Consider the following 16,514-nt stretch of genomic DNA (forward strand, 5'->3'; position numbering starts at 1 on the left):
GATGTCGGTGGGGTCAAATTGAAAGTGACGCACATCCGGCGTCGCAGGCGATATCGTAGTGTGTAAAGCCTTTTTTATACGATTAACGAGCGCAAAATTGTCGTTATTGTATCATCGGTGTAGCGTCGGTCATTTCCATAATTTGGAAATGACCGATGTTACGATGTTGTTCCTCGTTCCAGCGGCATCACACATCGCTGTGTGAGAAGCCGCAGGAGCGAGGATCATCACCCACCTGCATCCTGCGGCTCACGCCAGCTATGCGGAAGGAAGGAGGTGGGCGGGATGTTTACGTCCCGCTCATCTCCACCCCTCCGCTTCTATTGGCCGCCTGCCGTGTGATGTCGCTATGACGCCGCACGACCCGCCCCCTTAATAAGGAGGCGGGTCGCCGGCCAGAGCAACTTCGCAGGGTAGGTGAGTGCATGTGAAGCTGGCGTAGCGATAATGTTCGCTACTCCAGCTATCACCATGATATCGCAGCTGCGATGGGGGCAGGGACTATCGCGCTCGGCATCGCAAGCATCGGCTTGCGATGTCGTAGTGTGCAAAGTGCCCCTAAGCCTCACATACAAATCTTATATGAGGAAGTCTGAGCCCCATGGGAGCACCAAGACCAGCTTATACAGCAATCAGTGTGGTGGCATGACATCTGCAGGGTTTGTCTACCTCAGTCTCTACCCTGTCTCGTATCTCAAAAATGATAGAGCATCCTTCCCCAGCTGTGACAGCTTCTCTATTAGAGCCACCTAGTGTCACGGGCGGGGAGGGGACGCTGCGCTCACCCACTGCTCGGGTCTGGCTGCTGCTGCTCAGTGGTGGCTCGAGCGGTGGGCCGGATCCCGAGGACTCGAGCGGCGCTCCTCGCCCGTGAGTGAAAAGGGGTTTGATTTTGGGGATTTATTGTCCGTAACGCCACCCACGGTTGTGGTGAGGTTGTGACACCACCGCTGCTCTGGACGGGGATCCTGGGAGCGATGACAGGGAGCAGCTTGGATGTTGTTTTTCCCCTCCGTGGGTAGGGGGGTTGGTTGTCCTGGGGCGAGGAATGGCAGGCGGGTTACGGGGCCTGGTGAGGTGTAGGGTCGCGGGGCCAGCGCGGTGCCGCACGGCACAGTGGTACTCACTCAGCCATTGATGAACACAAAGTCTCCGGTAAAACAAACGGCTGGATGGACGGGTCCCACAGACGGCTGCGGTTGTTCTTCTCCCGGTAGGTTGGTGGTGACTGCCTTTCCCTGCCCCCGTGTTGTGTTCTCGGTTCTGGTGGCTTCCCACCGGTAACCCGCTCCCCAGCTTGGATGGATGCTGAGGGAGCCCCTTTTGCCCGCAAGCTCTGGCCCTGGGAACTTTAGCCTTGGCGGTGACTGTGTTTCCCTTCACGGTTTGAGCTGTTGCCTTCAATTGGGTCTTGACTGCTGGGAAACCCCGGAGGTTCCCTTCGCTAACGGATTTGATCGGTTTTACGGCGACTCCTAGCCTGGTCGTGGTCCGTAGGCCCTGCCGAATGGTGCTGGCTTCTCTTCGCTTCCCGATCTGGTACCGGCGGGCCACCGCCCGTCCCCGGTCCTTACGGTTCACGTCAATCTGCCTCGCCTGCAGACGGTCACTACCGTCTTCCAACCTTGCTGTATGTGCCCGGGCCACGCACCCGGACACGGTCAGGCTGCTCCTCTACCACTTCACTCCTCTACTCCCTAACCTCAACTCTCCACTTCAACTGCTTCCTTTTCCTGCCTCCAGGACTGTGTACTCCTCGGTGGGTGGGGCCAACCACCTGGCTCCACCCCCTGGTGTGGACATCAGCCCCTGGAGGGAGGCAACAAGGATTTTTGTTTGACTTCGATGTGCCTAGCCGGGGTGTGGGGTGTGTTGTTGCAGTACCTGTGACGTCCTGGCTTGTCCAGGGCGCCACATTCCCCCTTAGTAAAATGCAGACCGTCCGCGGGCTGCCCGTCCATCACCGGTTTTATTTTTGTTTTTAACTGCAAAAGATAGAAAACGGTAAAAACTTGTAAAAACATCACAAACATTTTACAACAGTACGGCTTCCGCTCTTCTCCCACCCAAACAACCTGGCCCTGATGCTGCCCCTAAGAAGTGGGCAGCACCCCTTGACCCCAGTCCAGAACCAAGTTGCCCGAGCGGGTACTGTCTCTTTCAGGGGACCCGCGTCCATGGGGACCCCTGAACCCCAGGAGGATCGCCACTGGTTACGGTAGTGGCGGGCCTGGGCCATCCCTTTCCTCCAAGCCCATCCTCCCAAATCAGCCTCTCCGGAGGCGGTAACGGTTTAAGCCAAATATTTACATCCCACAAGTTTGTGGTTGCCCTGCCAGTTCTCGGGCTTGTCCGTAAGAAGTCCCTTACGCAACAGTTGCAGAAAGTCCCTACGGGGACTAGTTGCCGGCAACGGCCGGGTCAAGCAAAGTTCCAATCAGGTGACATCTTCTGTTAATTCACTTATCATTCAAACTTTCAATCTATATGCTCAACACACAAGGCCCCCTTTAAAGAGTAGTTTCCCTGTACCTAAGTGGGGGTCTACCTAGGTTGGGACGGGTGGACCTTCGGGGCCCAGTGTCGGTGGTGGCAGGCAGTGGGGCAGGGGGAACAAATAGTTCCTCCTCCCTGCTATCGTGTGGGGCAGGCGGAGGCGTAGGGGAGCTGGGTACAGGTTCATCCCTGGGCACTGGCTCATGGTCAATCACTTCCATCACTTCCTCATTCACGGGTTGTGGGAACAGTATCACTGGAAGAATCATCGCGCCATTCTGCGTAGGCCAGTCTGCCGGGAAATCACCCATCATGGTATGGATTACCTCTTTTTCTTTCTCCGCCGGTCTGGGAACTGGAGCTTCAGCAGCTACCCTCAATGGTGGTGGGCATTTCTTTAGATGGTCCCGGGAAACCGTGGCCAGAGTCCTCCCCTGGTCACAGCTAATCTGGTAGGCCTTCCCATTCTCCCATCCAGTGGGCTGTACTACATACGGGGTCTTTTCCCATTGATCATCCAGCTTATGGGTCCTTCTTTTTCGCTTCAGCACTACATCCCCAGGCTGGAAGGGGCCGGCAGGCGTCTTCTTGTTGAAGCACTGCTCCTGCTGTGCCCGACTCCGGCACAAGTTCTTTTTAACATATTCCTGGACCTGTCGGTACTGTGCTCTCCGCCGAGTGTCCCATTCAGCTGTCGAAGGGAGTGTTTCTGGGGCTTCCAACCCCATTTCTAGATCCACTGGCAGTCGGCCGGGGCGAGCCCTCAACAGGTATGCTGGAGTGCATTTCGTAGAGCTGGAAGGGATGTTGTTATACATATCGACGAGGTCAGGTAATTCTCTGGCCACAGGTTCCGCTCTTCCAGCGGTAACGTCTTGAGGAGGCCCAGGACCAAGTGGTTCATCTTTTCACACATGCCATTGGTTTCGGCGTGGTAAGGCGTGGTCCGAATTTTCTTGCAGCCATAAAACTGGCAGAATTCTTGGAATACCTCCGCTTCAAAGGCCGGACCCTGGTCGGTAAGCACCCTCTCGGGGTACCCATGTGGTCAACAGAAATAAGCCTGGAACGCTCTAGCGGCCGTACGGCTGGTTAGGTCCTTAACTGGGACAACCACCATGAACCTTGAATAGTGTTCTACAATAGTCAAAGCGTAGGTATACCCACTTTGGCTGGGGGTGAGCTTTACATGGTCGAGGGCAACCAGCTCCAGCGGTTGATGCGTGATGATCGGGTGTAGGGGTGCCTTCGGGCTGGCCTCGTCCTTCCGTCTCAATGCGCAGGGTCCACATTCTCGGCAGCAGGCCTCCACGGATTCCCGCATTCCACTCCAATAGAACCGCTCTCTCAACATCTCCAGCTTCTTCCACCCGAAGTGCCCAGCACCATCATGGTATGCTTGCAAGACGGTGGGCACGTTAGCCTGGGGAATCACTAGCTGGCGAACCTTCTCGTGGGTCTTCGGGTTAATCAGCTCACGATACAACTTCCCCTGGTGTAGGTACAGCCGGGTCCATTCTCGCCACAGACGTTGGGCTTCGGCAGGGGCGGCAGGGTCTATCCCAGCAGAACCCTGTTCCACCAGGGTCTTGACCAGGCGGACAGCAGATGCCTGGTCCTGAGCTTCTTGCCACTCCTGACTGGGCAGCGGGTCTAGGTTCACCCGTTGTTGATGGACATGCACCTTCTCAATTAGCGGCCTGTGAAAAGCAGGCAACTCGATCTCTTCGAGGTCGTCATCCTCTGGTCCCTCTTCCGACAGGTGGGGCATCCAGGAGAGTGCATCGGCATTAACGTTGGTACGGCCGGCCCGGTACTTGATGGTGAAATCGTAGTTGGCTAACCTGGAGACCCACCGCTGCTCCAACGCGCCGAGCTTGGCGGTATCTAGATGGGTCAGCGGATTATTGTCCGTGTAAGCGGTGAACTTGGCTGTGGCCAGGTAATGGCGGAACTGCTCGGTGATAGCCCACACCAGTGCTAAGAGCTCAAGCTTGAAGGAGCTGTAGTTCTCAGGATTCCTCTCTGTCGGTCGGAGTTTTCGGCTAGCATAAGCAATCACCTTCTCCCTTCCGTCTTGGACCTGGGTTAGAACAGCCCCCAAGCCCACATTGCTGGCATCGGTATAGAGGATGAATGGGCGGCTGTAGTCGGGGTACGCTAGGATTTCTTCCCCGGTCAAAGCCGCTCTCAGCTGGCGGAAGGATTCTTCATGCTTTTCTTCCCACAACAATGGGGCTCCTAGGGGTCTACCACCCTTGGTCTGTCCCATGAGGAGGTCTTGCATGGGGGCAGCCATCTTCGTGTACCCCTTAATGAAGCGACGGTAATATCCCACCAGGCCCAGGAACTGCCTCACTTCCCTCACTGTGGTCGGTCTCGGCCAGTCTTGGATGGCAGTGATCTTCTCGGGGTCGGGGGCAACACCTTCTGCACCCACCACATGTCCAAGGTACTGCACTCTGGGCTTCAGTAGATGACACTTTGAGGGTTTCAACTTCATCCCATACTTAGCAAGGGACGCGAACACCTCGGCTAGGTGCTCCAGGTGGGCTTCATACGTCTGTGAGTACACAATCACATCATCCAAGTACAGCAAGACGGTCTCGAAATTTAAGTGCCCCAGACAGCATTCCATTAGCCGTTGGAAGGTTCCGGGGGCATTGCACAGCCCGAACGGCATGCTGTTGAACTCATAGAGTCCCATAGGAGTGGCGAAATTAGTCTTCTCTCGGTCTTCAGGTGCCACGGCCACCTGCCAGTACCGGCTGGTGAGGTCAAGGGTGGAGAAGTAGTTAGCGGTTCTCAGCGCGGCCAGGGACTCTTCAATACGGGGCAGAGGGTAAGCATCCTTATGCGTTATCTGGTTAATCTTCCGGTAATCCACACACATCCGCATGGTGCCATCCTTCTTCTTAACCAGCACCAACAGAGCGGCCCAGGGACTACAGCTGTCCCTAATAACCCCCGCCTCCTTCATATTCCTCAACATGTCTTTGGCGCATTGGTAGTGTGCAGGGGGAATAGGCCTGTATCTCTCTTTAAGGCCTCTTTCACACGTCAGTATTTTGCATCAGTGTTTCATCAGTGTGTCATCAGTATTTGGATGCCAAAACCAGGAGTGTCTCCAAAACACAGAACACGTGTCAGTCTTTCAATTATAGTTGTTCTAGTAAGTTCCACTCCTGGTTTTGGCATCCAAACACTGATGACACACTGACGAAACACTGATGCAAAATACTGACGTGTGAAAGAGGCCTATTAGGGGAGTGTTCACCGGTGGGGATGTGGTGTTGGACCCCTTTAATCTGCCCAAAATCTGCAGGATGTTTGCTAAAAACTCGCTCATACTCCTGTACCACCCGGTATACCCCTTCCTTGTGATGTGTGGGGGCATCAGCAGTGCCGACGTGTAGCTCCCGACACAACTCATCTAACTCCCCCACGGATGGGTGAAAACTGGCAGTGGGCGGTGAGATCGGGGGAACGGCCTCATGGATGGTGTGTGGATCTAGAGTGAGCAACTTGGCAAGGGTAGCGTACCGGGGAAGCCTAACCTCTTCCTCCCCACAGTTCAACACCCGTATGGGCACTCTCCCTTTCTTGACGTCTACCACCTCTCGGGCGGCCATTACTGTGGGCCAGTGTTCGGAGGGCATGGGCTCTATCATGGCGGGGTAGTCTCGCCCTTGGGGCCCTACCGCTGCCCTACACCAAATCATCATCTCACTCCTGGGAAGCACAATCAAAGGGGCTGCATCCATCACTCTCACTCCTCCAATTTCTCCTCCTGTCGAGTTCACATGCTGGCAATACATCAGGGCCCGGATCTCACGCTGCACAGCTCTCTGTCGGCTCCCCTCCGCTGTGGCGGCCAGCTGCTGCAGTAGGGTCAGCACGTCACTCATACAGTGCTCCATCACATTAGTCCCTAGCACTACCTTCGGGTTATGATCACTGGGTTCATTCATTATCACAATCAAACCCTGGTGTTGCAGCTCAGCTCGTCCCACAGTCATAGCCACTTGTTTGTACCCTACTTGGGTCAATGGTAGTCCATCAGCGGCAATCAGTGTCATACTGCCATCTGGGGGGGCTAGTTCGTCCTTTCCCCAATACCGTTGATACAGTGTGTATGGTATTGTGGTTACCTGAGATCCAGTGTCCAGGAGAGCCATCAGCGGGATGCCGTCCACTGCCAGTGGGATGATGGGCCGGGCTCCGATGTACCGGTCCCGCCAGTCGGGGGGGCCACTGGGTTCTACTCCTGAGGATTGGCCCGTGGCCCCAGGGGTTGCTCGTTTAACGGACACCGTCGGGAGTAGTGGCCGGGCTTGCTGCACCTGTAACAAATTGGAGGTCCATACCGTGAGTCATTGGCCCTTCTCCGCTGCATCCAGGGGACGTCCTCGGGACTGTCGGCGAGCTGCATCTTCCCCAGGGGCTGGGACCTGGTCGGAGGCTGGAGTGCGGCGAAGATCTTGGCGAGGTCCCCATCCATGCGGCGGACTTGGGCAGCCAGTTCCTCCATCATTCCGCTTGGGGCTGCAGGTACCGGAGGCATTGGGAGGGCAGGGGCCAGCACGACGGGAGCCGTCTCAGCTGGCCATGGGGCTGCCTCAGGGACTTCTGATGCTGGAGGCTGCGGAGCTTTAATGGCCCGTTCCTTTAACACGGCAAAGCCCACATCAGGGTGTTCTAGGGCCCACAGCCGGAGTTGCTTGCGGTCCTCCGAGGACCTCATCCCCTGTACAATCTGCTCCACTAACATTTTCTTGCTGTCCGCATCGTTGATGGTGTCTACCCGCTTCAGTGTGCGGAGGGCGGTTTGCAGACGTAAGGCGTAATCCCGAATGCTATCCGCGGGCCGTTGCCGACATTGATAAAACTGCATCCGCAGCTCGGCTTCGGTACGGGTCTCGAAGGCAGTCTGTAGCGTCTCAAAGATGGTGGCTACAGAGGACCAGTCACCCTCGGCCCAGGTCTCCGCCTCCTGCTCAGCCACGCCGGTTAGCTGCCCCAGCACTACTGCTGCACGTTGCTTATAAGTTAGGGGGTACAGTTCTAGTAGCGGGCTAAGCTTCTTCCGGAAGACCTGCAACGCGTCAGGTTTCCCATCTGCGTACTGCGGTAGCCAGGTAGCTCCGGGCACATAGGGCAAGGAGAACGGCATCACCTGAGCGAGAGCTGGGGCCACGGCGCCCCCCGCCAGTGCGGCCGGGATCTGGGCAGGCCCATTCCCATCCACGGGTGCCACTGCGGCTGCGACTGCCGCTCCTCCAGCGGCTCAGTCGGGCGCAGACATCTTGTTTCCGTCCCCCTTAGTCTTTTTCCGGCTCCTCCTCTACAGGGGCGGGGTTTCGGCTTTCGCGCCTCCACTGATCGAGGAGACGCTCAAGCGGGGACTTTTCGCGCCCAAAATGGCGGCTTCTCAAAATTTTCAGCCGGACACCTCCGGCGGTCACAAGGCGCACCTCTACCGGACGGCAGAGCGGTAAGATCCTGTTCGTGACGCCAAGTTGTCGCGGGCGGGGAGGGGACGCTGCGCTCACCCACTGCTCGGGTCCGGCTGCTGCTGCTGCTGCTCGGTGGTGGCTCGAGCGGTGGGCCAGATCCCGGGGACTCGAGCGGCGCTCCTCGCCCATGAGTGAAAAGGGGTTTGATTTTGGGGATTTATTGTCCGTGACGCCACCCATGGTTGTGGTGAGGTTGTCACACCACCGCTGCTCTGGACGGGGATCCCGGGAGCGATGACAGGGAGCAGCTTGGATGTTGTTTTTCCCCTCCGTGGGTAGGGGGGTTGGTTGTCCCGGGGCCCGGTGAGGGAGGAATGGCAGGCGGGTTACGGGGCCTGGTGAGGTGCAGGGTCGCGGGGGCAGCGTGGTGCCGCATGGCACAGTGCTACTCACTCAGCCAATGATGAACACAGACGGCTGCGGTTGTTCTTCTCCCGGTAGGTTGGTGGTGACTGCCTTTCCCTGCACCTGTGTTGTGTCCCCGGTCCTTACGGTTCACGTCAATCTGCCTCGCCTGCAGACTGTCACCACCGTCTGCCAACCTTGCTGTATGTGCCCGGGCCACGCACCTGGACACGGTCAGGCTGCTCCTCTACCACTTCACTCCTCAACTCCCTAACCTCAACTCTCCACTTCAACTGCTTCCTTTTCCCGCCTTCAGGACTGTGTACTCCTCGGTGGGTGGGGCCAACCGCCTGGCTCCACCCCCTGGTGTGGACATCAGCCTTTGGAGGGAGGCAACAAGGATTTTTGTTTGACTTCGATGTGCCTAGCCGGGGTGTGGGGTGTGTTGTTGCAGTACCTGTGACGTCCTGGCTTGTCCAGGGCGCCACACTAGCGTCTCATTTTCTAGAGGGGCAGCCAAGCTCCAGCTTCCCCTCCCATTTCATTATAATGAAATTCTCAAGGAAAGTCATGGTTTTATCAATGAGTGTCAGATTCACTTCACCCTCCATGCTGATCTGTTTTCTTCAGACCAAGCCAAGATGGTGTTTATGATCTCTCTGCTGTCTGTACAAGCACTCACCTGAGAGAATCCCATTTGGGAGCGTGCAAGTCCAGAGACCTGCAATATTAGAAGATTCTAAAAGATATTTTGAGCTGCGTACTTCGTCTCATCTGACTTTGAAACGGTGTAGATACTGTGGCTCAGTAGGCATTACATTTTGGTACCCTGGCCGCAGAGTTGACCTCAAATGAAGAAGCCCTAGAGACATCCTTCTAGCAGCGTCTCTATGGTTGTATTAAGGTTGAACTGGTAGGCAGAGACCTCCAATCCTCCTTGAATGCCCTTGAACACCTGGCTATGAGGATAAATCTCTATTTTCACGAGCAGACTCTGGAACGGGCCCAAATATCACCTGGTGGCAGAGGATCACCCAGGCTTGCAACAACCTTGCAATATCCCATGCTGCCTGTGACCATATCTCTCATTACTGAGCCGACGTAAGTTAAATACTCCAAACTTTCTGTGCAATAGTGTCAGCATAGGTGTATGTATTTTGAAGGCAAAGAATTGTTCATAAGTGCCAAGTGGAGATGGGAAACTCCAGCACCTAGGGTTACTATTGTCCCATCGACCTTCAGCCTACCATTTCTCCATCCCTGGGCTGGGTGTACCCATTATCCCTGCCTGAGACTCTCGCCATGTTGGAGTACATCCAGGAAAACTTAACCAAAGGATTAATGCGCACAAGTCCTCTTCTGCTGGTACCAATTTTTTCTTCATGTCAAAAAAGTATGGTTCATTATGTCCCTCTATTGACTATCGGAGCAAAGTTACCATTAAAATATATACCCTCTGCCTTTGATTTCTGAACTATACTATAAGTTTTTCTCAAAGCTGGATCTAAGAGGGGCTTATAACTTAACGTAAAGACGAGGAATAGATAACAGCCTTTAATACCATGCATCTTGTCATGTCAATTGGTCTGTGCAATGTGCCTACTGTGCCGCCCCCACACCAGCAGCCGGTGCTGCTCGGATCCGGATCTGCGGTATGGCTCGAGGGACTCTTCCGGACCCGGGGGTCGCGTGGACACTCCGAATAAAAGGGGACGTATTTGTACGGGTATTGTTGAAAACTGTCTGTGACGCCACCCACGGTGTGTGGTGAAGTGCAGCACCACCGCTGCTGCTGTGGGACTGCCGGGGACGATGGGCTAGCAGCTTGATGTTAACCCCTCCGTGGGCAGGGATGGATGCCCCGGGGCCCAATGTCTCTGTGCAGGGGATGGTAACGGCAGGAGCCGGCGCACCCGGTCAGGCCGGGGATGTTACTCGCTTTTGAATAAATCACACAAGTCCTTAGGTAAACAAAGGTGATGGTGGCCGGCTGCCACAGCCAGGGGTGTGATTCTGGTCCCACACCCGGGCCAGTGGTCAATGCCCTTTCCTCTACACTCAGTGTTTAATGGGATAGACTTCCCGGTGTGTAACGCAGGAGTCCGCTCCCGGTCCTTTGGTTGGGAGCCGTGTCCATCAGACGCTGACCCGTGGGATCTACCGGGCCCTGGCGGATACCCTATCCCTCTCGATGGGTGGTTGTCTACTTTTTGGGACTTAGTTGGTACAGGACCTCAAATCCTGCCCTCAATTGGGTAATTAGCTAGGCCATTGGTGCCGGTCCTGGATTCAGGGTCCAAATACCCCCTTTTGTGTACGGTTTCTGGGTCGGTTCTCCGGTGTTGGTACCGGCGGGCTAAACCCTGCCCCGTTCCACGTTGGATCTCCGGCAACTGTCTCCCCGTCTCCTGCTGGCACTGACCACTGTCTGCTACCTAGCCAATGTGTCAGGGCTCCGACCCTGACACCTGTCAGCTTCACCTCCATACTCAACTCTCCTCTCAACTCCACTCCCCTCAACTTATCTGCCTGTTTTCCCGCCCCGGGCTCTCCAGACCCCCAGGTGGGCGTTCTCCTTCCGCCTGGTCCCGCCCACTGGTGTGTCTCTCCTTCCCTGAGGGGGTGACTAGGATTTTGTCGGCTAGTTTAACCCTGTCTGAGATAGGTGTTATGTGGGGGCCTATACTATGTGACTACCTGGTTTTGCCAGGGCGTCACATTCCCCCTTGGTTTAATATAGACCGTCCGCAGGCTGTCCGACCGCCACCATTTATTTTAACCGGAACTGAAATAAAAAATAGAAAAACAGGGTACAATTATAATAACTTTTTACAATTTCTTCCCTTTACGGGAGGCACAAATCTTAAACATTGCATAACTTAACGGAACCGGACGGACCAGACCACCTTCTTGCTGCGCCCACCCAAGCAAACCTGACCCTGGTGCCACCTCTAAGAACTGGTTGGCACCCCTTTTTCCCCAGTCAAGGAATGGGTCCGGGTGACGCCAGCACGGGCCGGGTAAAAAGATCCTTACCTGGCAGTCTATCTCAAAGGCCCCAAGTCCGGGGACCCCTGGCCTGGAGGGTAGTCACCGGTTTCAGTAGTGACTGGGCCTCGGCCGACTCCACTGCAGGCCCTTCCTCCAATCAGCCTCTCCAGAAACTGCGGCTGGACAAGAAGTGTGGTCGGGGTTTTATTTACAAAGCCCAAAAGTTTTTGGGTTGGCTTTTCCAGTCCAAAAGCCGTGGTCCATTTAAAACTGAAGAACTGTTCAACTAGGGGGGTTAACTGGGGTAGCCGGGAACCGCTACCTTAATCATCATCTTCTTGGCATAGAGATGGCGGAGAGGGGTGGAGGTGCAGCTGATCACCAACCTTCACCCACCTCTTGACATCGAGGGCGAACCACCCCCTCTCTCCGCAGTGCCGGGTATATGAGACCAACTCTCCGGGCTCCAGGTCTCGATCCGGGTGGCTAGTTGGTAGGTGTGGGGACACATCTCTCTGGGAGACGAATATCTCGGCCTCCAGGCCCAGCTCGTATATAAAACCCCATCCCTTCTGGGGGTTAAAATGCCGGACCTGTCCTTGATAAGTAGGGCCCTGCACCCAGAAGGTGGCCTGTCGGAGGTTGTCCTTTTTCCGGTATGCTCGGCTCAGCACTTCAACCTTCCGCTTCTCTTGGGCCGCTATCTCGGACTTCAGCTGCTGCCGCTCCCAATACGAGGCACTGGTTCCGTGCTCCGCTTCCGCCTGCTCAGGGGCTTGGACCATCCGGACGCCCTCACTGCCAGCTATGACCGGCCTCACGTGAAGTGGAGGGCTCCACTGACCCGTGGCCTGCTCTCCCACCCTGCAGGTGCTTCCTGGCTGCGCCTCAGCTGGGATCGGGTACTGGGGAGCGGTCGGCGTCTTTGCTGGTGCCGACTTCCGGTCGGGCGTTGCCCCTGTTGTGGCCGGGCGGATTGTCGGGGCCGACGTCATCAAGTGCGCAGCCTTCTTCGGGACCGGAGGTGATGTCATCTTAGGTGCGGCCGGGCGGACTGCCGGGGCCGGGACTGCCGTCATCGGGTTTGCGGCCTGGCTCGGGGCCGGAGGGGACGTCTTCCGGGTATTGGTCTGGCGTGGGGCTGGTACGAGTGCTGGAGGAGCGGTGGTATGCTCATGGACTGAGAACTCCGTTGCCAGGCAGATGGAACGGGTACCGCTGCCGTTGCTTGGGGCAGCAGACCGATTGAATCACTAACTACAGGTACGGGCAGCGAGGGAGGCAAAGTGGCGAACGGGGGCAGACCGAGCTCCTCAGCCAGTTGGGCTGGTTCCGGTGGAACATAGAGGCGTGGGTCGCTTACCCGCTCCTCCGAGGCCATCACCTCTTCGCGAGCCCGGACAGCTGCAGCCAGATCCTTCATCCCGGCCGTCCATCTTGCCAGCATGTAGTTGGCTTGGGTCTGGATCCTGCGGCACATCCTCGCAGTCTGGGCTTCCACCCATTCAGCAATCCCGGGAGCTGGTTCCTCCATCATCGGGTCGCCGGATCAGGAAGACATCCTCTCGAGATGGTGTCCAGGAGCAGAAGATGGCAAAGTCCTGGTGTCCCTGCCTCTTATCTCCTCGGATCACATGCCGCAATTCTCACCCGCCCCCCTAGGGTTTTTTTCGAGAGCAGTCTCTAGACGGGGTTTCCTAGTTTTGTTTTTGGCCTCAGGGTCTTCCTTCCGGCAGTGTTCCCAGGGGGCGGGGCTTCAACTTTGCGCCCTTTCTCGGGGAAGAAGATGCTGGGTTGTCGTTTTTTGTGCCTAAAAATGGCGGCAAAAATGGCGATTTTCAAAATTTTGCAGTGGAGCACTGCTGACTGCCCAGAACAAGGCTCACTTCCACAAGGTAAGTGGATGGGTAAGTATCCTGTTAGTGACGTCAAGTTTCGAGGTGTGCAGCCCCCACGCCAGCAGCCGGTGCTGCTCGGATCCGAATATGCGGTATGGCTCGAGGGACTCTTCCGGACCCGGGGGTCGCGCAGACACTCCGAATAACAAGGGATGTATTTTTTACGGGTATTGTTGAAAACTATCTGTGACGCCACCCACGATGTGTGGTGAAGTGTAGCACCACCGCTGCTACTGTGGGACTCCCGGGGGCGATGGGCTAGCAGCTGGATGTTAACCCCTCCGTGGGCAGGGATGGATGCCCCGGGGCTTAATGTCTCTGTGCAGGGGATAGTAACGGCAGGGGCCGGCGCACCTGGTCAGGCTGGGGATTTTACTCACGGTTCAATAAATCACACAAGTCCTTTGGTAAACCAAGGTGATGGTGGCCGGCTGCCGCGGCCAGGGGGTGTGCTTCTGGTCCCACAGCCGGGCTGGTGGTCAATGCCCCTTTCCTCTGCACTCCGTGTTTTCTGTGATAGACTTCCCGGTGTGTAACGCAGGAGTCCAATCCCGGTCCTTTGGTTGGGAGCCGTGTCCGTCAGACGCTGACCCGTGGGATCTACCGGGCCCTGGCGGATACCCTATCCCTCTCGGTGGGTGGTTGTCTACTTTTCGGGACTTAGTTGGGACAGGACCTCAAATCCTGCCCTCAATTGGTTAATTAGCTAGGCCGTTGGTGCCGGTCCTGGCTTCAGGGTCCAAGTACCCCCTTTTGTGCGCGGTTTCCGGGTCGGTTCTCCAGTGTCGGTACCGACAGGCTATAACCCTGCCCCGGTCAACTTCGGATCTCCGACAGCCATCTCCCAGTCTCCTGCTGGCACTGACCACTGTCTGCCACCTAGCCAATGTGTCAGGGCTCCGACCCTGACACCTGCCAACTTCACCTCCAAACTCAACTCTCCTCTCAACTCTACTCCCTTCAACTTATCTGCCTATTTTCCCACCCCAGGCTCTCCAGACCCCTAGGTGGGCGTTCTCCTTCCGCCTGGTCCCACCCACTGGTGTGTCTGTCCTTCCCTGAGGGGGAGAATAGGATTTTTTCGGCTGGTTTAACCCTGTCTGGGATAGGTGTTATGTGGGGGCCTATACTGTGTGACTACCTGTTTTTGCCAGGGCATCACACCTACCGTGATTCAAGAGTTCATTAATGACATTTTCCAAGGCCTCCTCTATGTGTCTGTGGTTGCATAGCTGGATAACATCCTGATTTTCTCCCCACATGTACCTGCTCATAGAAGACACATAGGTTTCTGCAGTGCCTATGGGAGAACAATTTGTTTGCTAGGTTGTTTAAATATGTCTTTGAAAAATCTTCTTTGCCTCACTTTGGCTACATTGTTTTCATCCATGATCTCAAAAAGGATCCCAAGGAGATTTCTACTGTTCTCTGCTTGCCTCGTCTTCAAGGCCTATATGCTACTCAGCTGTTCATGGGTTTTGCCAACTTCTACAGACAATTAAGACAATTAATTCCACACTTCTTATCCCTCATGGCACCTATCTCCACCTTAACCAGGAAAGGGGCTAATACCAAGATCTGGCCTTTGTCTGCTATATTAACCTTCAGCAACTGAAATAATTCTTTGTGAGAGCTCCAGTGCGGCACCACTCAGATCTTAATAAGCAGGTTCTCCTGGAAGTGGATGCTTCGTCTATCAGAGCTGGGGCAGTCCCTCTTTCAACTGTGGGTTTTTCTCTAAATTGTTTTCATTGCCTCAGTGAAATTTTATTATTGGGGATCGTGAATTGCCGGCCATTAAGATGGTGCTTGAAGAATAGTGACATCTTCTCAAAAGGTGCCAGATCCCCAGTAATAATTTACAAGGATCATGAGAATCTGACTTTTCTGCAGTCTACTCAACGGTTAAATCCTCATCAAGCCAGGTGGGCATTTTTCTTCACCCGATTCGACTTAGGCCGGGGCCACACGGGGCATTAGTGCGATGCTCACATGTTACTCGGCTCGCGCTGGCAGCACAGCAGGAGCCGAGTGTCATGCTAGTATCCATGCGACTGAGGTCCGACTGTGTGAGCGGACCTCAGCTGCGGGGTGCGGGCCGATGCTGCGGAGGGGCGGGCCAGTGCTGCGGAGGGGTGGGAGGGATTTCTCTTCCTCTCTCCTCCGTAGCCGGCTATTGCGATTCTCGCTCTGCACGCGTGGTACACCGGTGTACTGCAAGTGCAGTGCGATTTTTCTCTCGCCCCATTCACTTGAATAGGTGCGAGAGAAAAGAGTCTCGCATTACAATCGCAACATGCTGCGATTGCTTTCTTGGTCCGATTAGGGCTGAGAAAATAATTGCTGACACACAGGCTAGAATTGGTCCGAGTGGAATGCGATGTTTTATCGCACTCCACTCACACCGATTTTCTCGCCTTGTGGCTTAGGCCTAAGAGTTACACTTTTGTCTTGCAGAAAACAATGTTAAGCCTGATGCTTTGTCTAAAGGCTGCTTTACACCAGAAGATCTATCGTGCGATAGATCGTCGGGGTCACGGTTTTTGTGACGCACATCTGTCATCGCTTGCGATGCCGGCCTGTGTGACACCTAGAGACGCAGTATCGCTCACAAATCGTGAGTCGTGTACTGCTCGTTAGGTTTCATAATATCGTTTAATTTAATTGTTCATCGTTCCAGGGGTAGCACACGCCGCTCCGTGTGACACCCCGGGAACGATGAACATCGCTTACCTGCGACCCGCGGCTCTCGCCGGCTATGTGGAAGGAAGGAGGTGGGCGGGATGTTTACGTCTCCGCCCCTCCGCTTCTATTGGCCGGCGGGCGTGTGACGTCGCTGTGACGCCGAACGTCCCTCCCACTCCAGGAAGTGGACGTTCGCCGCCCACAGCGAGGTCGGACGGGAGGTAAGTACGTGTGACGGAGGGTTACCGACTTTGTGCGCCACGGGCAGCGATTTGCCCGTGACACAAAAAGGACGGGGGCGGGTACGATCGATTGTGAAATTGCCCAGTCGGTCGTACCGTGTAAAGCAGCCTTTAGTCCTTTGACATTTCTAACTCTGCAGAATAACCACAGTACACCATCAATCCGGAGAAAAGTGGCTTATGTTCTTTTAAAGGACATTCCTTTGGCTTAGATCTTTGTTCCCTCTACAAATATATCAAAAAGATTGATCCGCACCTTCAATAGGTGTGAACAGGGGCCAGCTGAAAACAATATAAACTACAAAAAGATATACAGCTGCACTCTAAAATGCTAACATTGA

This window comes from Anomaloglossus baeobatrachus, chromosome 6 (assembly GCF_048569485.1).
Source record: "Anomaloglossus baeobatrachus isolate aAnoBae1 chromosome 6, aAnoBae1.hap1, whole genome shotgun sequence".
In the NCBI taxonomy this organism is placed as follows: Eukaryota; Metazoa; Chordata; class Amphibia; order Anura; family Aromobatidae; genus Anomaloglossus; species Anomaloglossus baeobatrachus.